Below are 7,280 nucleotides of genomic sequence, written 5' to 3' on the forward strand. Positions count from 1 at the left end.
AGACACGGACACAGAGACACAGGCACACAGACACACAGACACAGGCCCTTACAGGCAGACACACAGACAGGCACTTACACAGACACAGGCCCTTACAGGCAGACACACAGACAGGCACTTACACAGGCACACAGGCACAGGCACTTAACACACAGACACACAGACACAGGCACTTACACACATAGGTACACAGACACAGGTACACAGACACAGGCACTTACACACATAGACACACGGACACAGGCACACAGACACAGGCACTTACACACATGCACACACAAAGACACAGACACAGGCACTTACGTATCATACAGAAGCACACACAGACCAAGGCATTTTATCCCAGAATCCAGAACCCCAGAAGTAAAGAGAAGACTCTCAAAGGGCAGGGAGTAGGGGAACAGGTCACATACAAGGATAGAGCATCAGTGCAATCAGACTTCTCAACAACAATACTAGAAGCTAAAAGACAATGAAGCTCCTTCCCTTGCCCTCCAGCCATGGCAGCTGCAGCTCTGACCTGGGTGACTCCAGTGGCCTCACCTGCAAGCAGAGCAACAGCTGCAGCCTCTCTAAGGAGCCCACCAGATCACCTCTTCCTGAGGCCCGACCATGCCAACCTCCCGACAGACCGGCACACAGCCAGTGTGTCTCCATCCATCATACGGAGAGGGCTTCAACAAGGGCTTTGGTTTTGAGTTGGTGAAACGAGTAAAAGCAAAGTCATGTGGTGGCGTGGAATTCTCAGAGTCTGGGTCATCTAATACAGACACTGGTAAAGTTACTGGGACTTTGGAGTCCAAGTATAAACGGTACGAGTATGATTTGACTTCACAGAAAAATGGAAAGCTGATAACACTCTGGGAACAGAAATTACAGTGGAAGACCAAATTTGTCAAGGTTTGAAAATGGCATTAGATACTCCGCTCTTACCAAACATAGGAAAGAAAAGGGGCAAAATCAAGTCCTCTTACAAGAAGGAATGTGCAAAGCTTGGCTGTGACGTTCACTTTGATTTTGCTGGACTTGCAATTCATGGTTGAGCTTCCGGGTGCCGGATGGGCTTTGACAGCACCACATCAAAGGGGACCAGGAAGAACTTCTCAGTGGGCTGCAGGACTGGGGACTTCCAGCTGCACACTAACGGCAACGATGGGGCAGAATTTGGAGGATCAGTTTATCAGAAAGTATGTGAAGATCCTGACACTTTAGTAAACCTTGCTTGGACATCAGGTACCAGCGGCGTTCATTTTGGCCCTGTAGCTAAGTTTCCATTGAAACCCACCGCTTCCGTTTCTGCAAAAGTCAACAACTGGTTTGACTGGGGTGGGCTACGCTCCACCCCTGAAGCCTGGTGTGAGGCTCACCCTGTCTGCTCTGGTCGGCGGGAAGAGGACGGATGCTGCAGGCCACAAACTTGGTCTTGCCCTGGAGTTGCAGGCTTAATTCAGATGAAGGAAACCTCTGGAAATGGACAGCAGAACATTTGGCCCTGATGTATTTCCATGGTGACTAACGGGCTTTTTTCCCCTAAGAAGGTGATCAAAACAAAAGATGTAAACAAGAGCTGTGTTTTAAATCTTCAGAAAGTTAACTTGTTAGCCGGTTTCTAGTTGAACGGGCTGTCTACTTACCAATACCGCAGTCCTGAGGGTATCTGTACGTTGTTTAAATGTAGTTAACACTTAAACGTGCAACTCGCCAACCATGAAACAGACCTTTACGAAAACTGCACAGTTACGTGCATGCGTGTTTTTACGTTCATTTAAACATTGAATATTGTCATTGCATGAGATGAATTAGTGGATGTTTTAAGATGAGGTTTAAATTTTTTTGTCAAAGCAACCGTGATTAGATTACTTTTAGTATTCCAGAACATTACAAATCATGAATAAAACAAGCATATAATTAATGGTTCCAAGTACCTGCCAGCAAAAGTCAAATCACCCCGGTATCTCACTAATATTTTATTTTTCAGGTGAGTGTTCTGCTCGTTATTTAAATCTGTCCCTAGATTAGTTCCATGAACTTTTTAAGACTACAGTAAGAGGGTACATGCTTTAAAAAAATTTTTAATGAGGAAATGTCTCCGCATTCCAAAGAAAAATGACTTCTAGCCTAGAATTTTATGCTCAGTCAAATTCAATAATTTTATGCTCAGCCAAATTCAATCCAAGATGAGGGTAGAATAAAGATATTTCAGACATGCATGCAGGCTGACTGGGTGGGCACTCTGTCCTCTCCATCTACCCTGATTTGAGGTGGTGAGGTTGTAGATGATGTGTCCTTGGGGGCTGGTTTTTCAGGAGATGGCAGACAAGAGAGACACCTGCGTACAGCGGTTGGTTGGGAGATAGGACCCTGTGTGGGGGTATGAACGATACCCCAAGTACTGCCCCACTAAAGGAAGTTTGGAAGTCTAGGGGATATTATTTGGTTCTCAAAATCACTAGGCGATGCTAGAGGCATCATCAGCTCCCTAAGGGCCAGGATGCTAAATGTCGTTCTGCCATGCATGGGACAGTCCCTCAACAGAGAATTGCTCTGCCCATAATCCCAAAAGCACATCCTTGAGAAGTGCTGAATGAGACACTTTCTTTGGCTTTCACTGTGAGGCTGCTCATACTTGAAGAGTGGCTGAGAGGGTATAAAATGCTCTGGGGATGAGGCGGGCGAGGTGGAGAAGACAGCTGAATTGGCGAGAAGGAGGGACGGGGAACTATTCCGGGACATAAAAGACAATGACCGACCAGAACAAATAGGAATGCCTGAGGCCCGTGAGTCTACAGAACAAACTCTGCTATGGAATTCTTTGTGTGGATGCCCACGTTTGTGAAAGGTTCTGTAACTGTCCTGTGCCGAAGTTCGGTCCTACACCCTGCTGGCATGCTGCGCCTGGACCACGGCTGCGGCCGCCTCTCGGGTCTCCCTGTCTCCAGGCTCACCTCTGTGCCTTCATCCACGACACAAGTGCTCCAGTGATCTTTCGAAACACAAACCTGATCGTGTCACTCCCCTGCTAAAAGCTTTCAATGGCTCCCCCCGCCTCCCCATTCCCCAGGGAGTGTGCAGCCACGTTGGACTGACTCATCCTGCAAGGTTCAGCTCCAAGGCCCCTGCTTTCTGAGGCTCTTCCAGTCACCCCTGCCAGTGAGATCCTAGTATTGTCCTCCTCTGTCACGGTACCCATCCACAGCATGACACGAGCGCGTTTCTGTATTTTATTTCCCAGGCGCCCAGGAGCTTTCTGGACAGGACTATTTCTCATTCTTCCCTGACCCCCAGATCCCAGCATGGCGGTATGCATAGACACCTGCTGAGCGCCGCTCCTGTGCTCACTGAATAGAGTTGACCATTTTTCCCTCACGAGAAGGCTGAGCTCAGGAAAAGCCTGGGATCACACCTGTCAGCAGCATGAGCAAGGGTCCCACATCATGTCAGGTCTCCTCTGGACAACTGTGTCTTTCACTGCTTCTCTGAGTCACAGAGGTCGCTCTGGAGCTGTGGGCAAGGCTCCTGCAGATAGGTTAATCCAATGATGCCTCATCTGAGGCTAGAAGGCTGCATACACCAGAATAAGACATGGTCTCCTGGTGCCCAGGCCAATGCCCCACCAGCTCTCACCCTATGTGAAATGGGACTAATTGGAAATTGGTAACCATTTTTCCAGACAAAATGTGGGCTTTCTCACCCTATTCTCTCTTCTCACTGCCCCAGAAGCTATGGTGAAGGATGTGGGGCTGGGAGGAATGGGACATAGACTTGAAAGGTGACTTGAGGCTTCCTTGTATTCTTTTTATTTATTTTTGAGGTGGAGTCTTGCTCTGTCATCCAGGCTGGAGTGCAGTGACGTGATCCCAGCTGACTGCAACCTCTGCCTCTTGGGTTCAAGCGATTCTCCTGCCTCAGCCTCCCTCATAGCTGGCACTACAGGTGCCCACCAGGCCAAGCTAATTTTTGTATAGACGGAGTTTCACTGTGTTGGCAAGGTTGGTCTTGAACTCCTGACTTCAGGGGATCCGCCCTCCTCGACCTCCCAAATTGCTAGCGTTATAGGCGCGAGCCACTGCATCCAGCCCAAGACTTCCTTTAAACATTCAATATTGAGGGATCCTGAGCCTTGTTCTATAGGCAATGAAGAACTGCTGAAGTTTTTGAGAACAGAGTGACCTGATTGCAGCAGGGCTTTTGACGAAGGGAGAAGTGGGAAATGCAGGCCTCTAGGGACCTGAGCAGGGACACTGCCTCCATAAGTGATTGTCTTTGGCTTACGGATGCCACAGCTAGTGGTGCGCAGGGAAGAGGCAGAGCGAGTCTCACCCGAACGGCGAGGTCTTTGCTGAGAAGTCTCTTGGTAGATACAAAAATTGAAAGGGAAGATCCTGGATAATGAACAACAGGGAATCTGTCCCTAGATTCTGGGATCTGAATCCAAGGAGGGTCAAGAGGTCAAAACATGGTCTTGGGGTCATGGTGACAGTAACTGGGTCCCACCAACGGAGGCCGGGACAGCAGCCAGCCCCTGGGAGCTTGAGCACAGAGTTGGGCAGCTGGGGGCATGCACCGGGGCCCAGGACACCCAGTTCCACAAGGGAACATCATGGGGATACTCTATATTGTCCTATAATTTGTGTTTTCACTAGATTTATTTTCCTTTCCAAACTTAGTAACATGTCTTCTTAAACATCCAGCTTGTCTCTGCCGGCTCTGGGAACTAAGGGTGCCTGTGGAACTCTCGTTGGGGTCAGTCTGCAAAGGAAGAGCAGCTTCCTAGGTGGTGGGAGGACAGGGCCACTGAAGCGAGGGCTCCAGAGGGAAGAGCAGCTTGGTCACCTTCCCCTCCTGACGGAAGACTCCCTTCAACACTGGGGATTTTGTTAGGGGAAGTGAGACATGCCTCACCACTGCCTGCTGTGCAGACGTCAAATCTCAGACTGTTTTGTTCTGCTAACCACAGACTCCCTTGATTTCATCACCGTTTGAGCATAATAATTTTTTTCAAAATCTGAAGTAAAAATGCACTGTTCTAAAAATAGGCAACTAAAAACATGAAGCAGAACTGTCTTTCCACCCCCAATCTAATTGTTTAAAAAAGAAGACAGGCAAACTGGTCCTTTTATTTGAATGCACCTTTTAAAAACGGAACCCTACGTGTGGACACATAGCTTACTGGTCCGATGTTTTCCTTGTGAAGATCTGTGACATGTGTTCAAGTATCCTCTGTCCGCTGAGATGCCATTTTCTAGGCTGGGCGCCCACATTACAGCTCTGACTCTCCCGCTGTCCCTGTTCCTGTCATGTACGTCCTCTGCAGCCCTTAGGACTGCAGTTTCCAAACTCCAGGGAACCTGAGAACTATCTGGACATGATTCCTTGGCCCTTCGTCAGCCCTTCTTCAATCCCTCTAAATCGAAATATGAGGGTGGGATCCTGGGAATCTGCATTTCAAACTAGCACTCCAGGTGATTTTAATCAGGCATCAGAGGACCAAAATGAAGTTCCCTACCTTACTGATGAATTTAAGTACACGTACACGCATAGCTAGGCTACTGTTTATTAACCATCTACATCACGCTAGAGTCTTTACTAACTTTGTCCCCCTAATCCTTATACTCACTGCAGCAGGTAAGCAACCCCATGTCTATAGCCACAGAAACAGAACTTGCCAAAGGTCACCGGGTTAGGAAATGGCAAGGCAAAACCCATCCGGCTCCCCGGCCCGCTCAGTTCTCACTCTCAGTCCCTGTTCCCTCTGGAATGGAAAAGAGGGCAGCCGAAGAGGAACCAAGCACTGGGCTCTCTTCACAGCCTCATCCACCTCAGTGTCTCCGTCCCTGGCAGTAGGGCTATCGCCTCCCTGTTATTATTTGAAGCTCATTATTTTTCAGATACCTTATTTCATCTGGAGGCTTTTATCTGAACTAAATGCTTAAGTTAGGCTTAAACATTCTTTTAAAAATATATTTTTTTTAAATAACTTGAGATGGGGTCTCACTATATTGCCCAGGCTGGTCTTGAAATCCTGAGCTCAGGCAATCCTTCCGCTTCGGCCTCTCAGAGTGCTGGGATTACAGGCGTGAGCCACTGAGCCCAGCCAACTTGAATATTCTTGACTTATTCTTGTCAGGGTGAAGCCTTTTTCATGATGGCCTCTCCTTTGTCTTTTCCCTTGCAAATCTAAACGGCCTGCAGAGTCACGCTGATATCATCAGGGCCCTTCCTATCCCCCTTTGGACTCATCAGGGGTGAGTCTGAATCGACAGTTTTCCATTTGGACCGTCCCCCAATCAGGAACATTTGATATGTCTGGATCTCATCTCTCCAACCTCTGACAACCTGCTACAGCCAAAGAAGCTGAGCTCCCGGGGCCAGGAGTCTGATTCCAGTGGGGCAGACTCTGCTGGCCGTGCCCCAGCTGGGGGTCCAGACAGCTGCTGCACTTTCAAACAGTCCTCACCCTCCACCCACCCAGGAAAGTGGTAAAGGGCTCTGCAGTCGTCCTCAGGACACCAGAACAAATGTTAGCCTTGGGGGTGCACCTGGGAACCTGGGGACCTGGGGACTATGGGCAGGAAGGATATATTGACTCAATAACACAGGGTGCAACTTTAAATTCTAAACAAATTGTCCCTAGCTCTTTCAGAGGAGTTCTATGGAGTAGAATCAGCCTGCTTGGCAGGTGTTCTTCTATTTTGAGGGCTCTACAAAGAACTGAGGAAGGAAGTCCATGCTTGCTGGGAACACAAGAAATTGTGACCCTCATGGGAAGAGGAGATTCTCTAGCGGTGACGGGCATGGTGGAAGATGGACCAACAGGGCCATCTGGGACCAGTGGGCAGTGATGCCCATGTGGCTGGAACTTCAAGGCCCAACTTCAGAGTTGCAGTGACAGCAACTCAAGCTGCCAGCAGGCAACCACAGCCAGCCCTGAGGAGGTGCAACGGAGGAGCTGCCAAGGAGGCAGGTAATACCCAGCCAATAGGACTGGCAGTTCCACCTTACTGAGGAACAGGGTGGGGGCAGGGAGGAGGCAGAATAAAACACGGAGGGGGTCTTGCTATGAGGCAGCCTGTCCTCTAGTTCATGGGTTGGAAACTCCAGCCAGTGGGCCAAATCTGTCCCACTGCCTGTTTGGGAACAGCTGAAATAGGACTGGATTTCTTTTTTTTCTTTTTTTTTTTTTTTTTTTTTTTTTTTTTTCTGAGACGGAGTCTTGCTCTGTTGCCAAGCTGGAGTGCAGTGGTGTGATCTCAGCTCACTGCAACCTCTGCCACCCAGGT

General features: G+C 48.8%; 1 pseudogene; it reads left to right on the forward strand.

Annotated features, from left to right (window-relative positions):
* Positions 1–612: 612 nt before the first annotated feature.
* On the forward strand, positions 613–1,515 carry LOC101048238 (non-selective voltage-gated ion channel VDAC2 pseudogene; annotated as a pseudogene).
* The last annotated feature ends 5,765 nt before the right edge of the window (positions 1,516–7,280 follow it).

This window comes from Saimiri boliviensis, chromosome 11 (genome assembly GCF_048565385.1).
Source record: "Saimiri boliviensis isolate mSaiBol1 chromosome 11, mSaiBol1.pri, whole genome shotgun sequence".
Lineage (NCBI taxonomy): Eukaryota > Metazoa > Chordata > Mammalia > Primates > Cebidae > Saimiri > Saimiri boliviensis.